We start from the raw sequence: 3554 nt of genomic DNA, 5'->3' as shown, positions 1-3554 counted from the left end.
AACATGCAAACTCCACACAGAAACACCAACTGACCCAGTCGGGACTCAAACCAGTGACCTTCTTGCTGTGAGGTGATTGTGCTACCCACTGTGCCATCGTGATGCCCCCTGTAATATTTAGTTAATTATATTTTTCTCCACTTATGATGATAACAATGTTGATTATTTTATTATTAAGGCACCGCACAGCTGATTGAAGGCTTCTGAGTGGTAAACTCTAAACACAGAGTGGCAGTCCTGAATAATGCTCCGCTCTCAGTTTACTGTGAAATGATTCATTACTGCTGCTAAATGTCATCTCATTACCATTATGAGTCATTCAGAAAGACTTTTACATTGAAAAGCACTAAAGCCAGCACTGCCATGGAAAATCCCAATATAGCATGATATTAGAGTATAAGAGGGGTGGCACGGTGGCTCAGTGGTTAGCACTGTGGCCAGGGCCGGAGCAAGCTGAACTGCCGCTCTAGGCAAAGCACGGTCGTGAACCGTAAAGTGAAAGCACGGGGTATTATACCTGGGTGGTGAGGGTAGTGTCGGGGACGCGGCCCTCTCTATTCAGCCGCCCTACGCGGATATAGGGCGCGGGTGGTGAGGGTAGTGTCGGGGACGCCGCCCTCTCTATTCGGCTGCCCTTCGCTGATATAGGGCGCAGGTGGGGAGGGTAGTGTCGGGGATGCCGCCCTCTCTATTCGGCCTGCTCCAAGCGAATATAGGGCGCGGGTGGTGAGGGTAGTGTCGGGGACGCCGCCCTCTCTATTCAGCCGCCCTACGTGGATATAGGGCGCGAGTAGTGAGGGTAGTTTCGGGGGCGCCGCCCTCTCTATTCGGCCTGCTCTAAGCGGATATAGGGCGCGGGTGGTGAGGGTAGTGTCGAGACGCCGCCCTCTCTATTCGGCCTGCTCTAAGCGGATATAGGGCGCGGGTGGTGAGGGTAGTTTCGGGGACGCCGCCCTCTCTATTCGGCCTGCTCTAAGCGGATATAGGGCGCGGGTGGTGAGGGTAGTGTCGGGGGCGCCGCCCTCTCTATTCGGCCTGTTCTAAGCGGATATAGGGCGCGGGTGGTGAGGGTAGTGTCGGGGGCGCCGCCCTCTCTATTCGGCCTGTTCTAAGCGGATATAGGGCGCGGGTGGTGAGGGTAGTGTCGGGGACGCCGCCCTCTCTATTCGGCCTGTTCTAAGCGGATATAGGGCGCGGGTGGTGAGGGTAGTGTCGGGGACGCCGCCCTCTCTATTCGGCTGCCCTTCGCTGATATAGGGCGCGGGTGGTGAGGGTAGTGTCGGGGACGCCGCCCTCTCTATTCGGCCTGCTCCAAGCGAATATAGGGCGCGGGTGGTGAGGGTAGTGTCGGGGACGCCGCCCTCTCTATTCAGCCGCCCTACGTGGATATAGGGCGCGAGTAGTGAGGGTAGTTTCGGGGGCGCCGCCCTCTCTATTCGGCCTGCTCTAAGCGGATATAGGGCGCGAGTAGTGAGGGTAGTTTCGGGGACGCCGCCCTCTCTATTCGGCCTGCTCTAAGCGGATATAGGGCGCGGGTGGTGAGGGTAGTGTCGGGGGCGCCGCCCTCTCTATTCGGCCTGCTCTAAGCGGATATAGGGTGCGGGTGGTGAGGGTAGTGTCGGGGACGCCGCCCTCTCTATTCGGCCTGTTCTAAGCGGATATAGGGCGCGGGTGGTGAGGGTAGTGTCGGGGGCGCCGCCCTCTCTATTCGGCCTGTTCTAAGCGGATATAGGGCGCGGGTGGTGAGGGTAGTGTCGGGGACGCCGCCCTCTCTATTCGGCCTGTTCTAAGCGGATATAGGGCGCGGGTGGTGAGGGTAGTGTCGGGGACGCCGCCCTCTCTATTCGGCTGCCCTTCGCTGATATAGGGCGCGGGTGGTGAGGGTAGTGTCGGGGACGCCGCCCTCTCTATTCGGCTGCCCTTCGCTGATATAGGGCGCGGGTGGTGAGGGTAGTGTCGGGGACGCCGCCCTCTCTATTCGGCTGCCCTTCGCTGATATAGGGCGCGGGTGGTGAGGGTAGTGTCGGGGACGCCGCCCTCTCTATTCGGCCTGCTCCAAGCGGATATAGGGCGCGGGTGGTGAGGGTAGTGTCGGGGACGCCGCCCTCTCTATTCTGCCATCCTAGGCGGCCGCCTAGGTCGCCTCTATGGACGCTCCGGCCCTGACTGTGGCCTTACAGCAAGAAGGTTGCTGGTTTGAGTCTCGGCTGGGTCAGTTGGTGTTTCTGTGTGGAGTTTGCATGTTCTCCCCGTGTTGGTGTGGGTCTCCTCCGGGTGCTCCGGTTTCACCCACAGTCCAAACACATGCGCTATAGGGGAACTGATCAACTGGCTGCAGTGTGTGTGAGTGTATGAGTGTGTGTTTCACAGTACTGGGTTACACTTGGAAGGGCACTGCGTTTTTATTCCCATTCAAAAAAAATAAAAAACTCCCCGTCAGGTCAGCACGCATCTGCGTCTCATCACAAGGTGTCCTGAAAGCACTGTGTTTTTCTGTCTGCCTCCAGAAACCCGTTTGTCTTTTTATCTCACAGCGATTCACTGCAAAATCAATCAATGGAGCCACAGGAGGATCTCTGCTGACACTCCAGACACACTGACGGCGAGAAAACATTCACACACCATGACAAATGCAGGATTTTACTGAAAAAACAGCAGCTGACACGGGGAAAACAGTGTTTTTATTACGCGTCATCAGTCAGCCATATTGGAGAGCAGAATGTAAACAATAACACTGAGCGAAACATGCATATATTGCTGATTATTAGCGGTGAAGATGATCAGTTATTAGCTGTGTTTCCGTCTGAAGATGTGCATTATATTTATGTGCAAGCTGGAATTTTGCATTAAGCATTTGTGAATAAAGCAACGCTTACATCCAACGAGAAACTAAAGAGAAGTAAATCATTCCCAAAACTTAATAATCACAGAAATGTAGTTTGAAAATTCCCTATGGTGTGTTTTTCTCCTCTAATAAATAAGTTGCACCTCAGAAGCAAAGATGAAGTGCAGTGAATGCGCTGGCTTTTAGAGGCTGCTCAAGACAGTTGTGGAGGCAATAATAATAGAAGAATAACACTGAAGCACTGTGATGATGGACTGACGGAGGGCTGAGGCCCTTTACAATCAGCACAGCAACATTTCAGATCGTTTACAATGAAATTCCCTCAAACACACATTTATATATGATCATCATCTGTCAAAGACGAAACCAAATCATGCACACTGATTTTACAAGCCTTTCCCAGAGATGGATTGCGGCTGGAAGGGCATCCGCTGCGTAAAAACTTGCTGGATAAGTTGGCGGTTCATTCCACTGTGGCGACCCCGGATTAATAAAGAGACAAAGCCGACAAGAAAATGAATGAATGAATGAATGATTTTACAAAGCAAACTTGCTTTGGATCATTTAAAACAAAATATATATCGAATAAACAAAACAGTTTTGTCATCATTTATTGAATTATTGCCAATACTGTGAGACCCCACAAGCACTAAAGACTGCATTTAGCTGCAAAAATATCAATTAAATTTCAACATTAGCATCTGCATTT

General features: G+C 52.5%; 1 long non-coding RNA gene across 1 annotated transcript in view; it reads left to right on the top strand.

The window, feature by feature from the left end:
- The window catches only part of LOC100003140 (uncharacterized), a 23758-nt gene extending 20876 nt beyond the window's left edge, over positions 1–2882 (top strand). The window contains 1 exon segment of the long non-coding RNA NR_104087.2: positions 2535–2882. This is a non-coding gene — a long non-coding RNA (uncharacterized LOC100003140).
- The last annotated feature ends 672 nt before the right edge of the window (positions 2883–3554 follow it).

Source organism: Danio rerio, chromosome 11 (assembly GCF_052040795.2).
Source record: "Danio rerio strain M-AB ecotype USA chromosome 11, GRCz13ab, whole genome shotgun sequence".
NCBI classification, from domain to species: Eukaryota; Metazoa; Chordata; class Actinopteri; order Cypriniformes; family Danionidae; genus Danio; species Danio rerio.
This window is presented reverse-complemented; position numbering and strand designations above follow the sequence as displayed.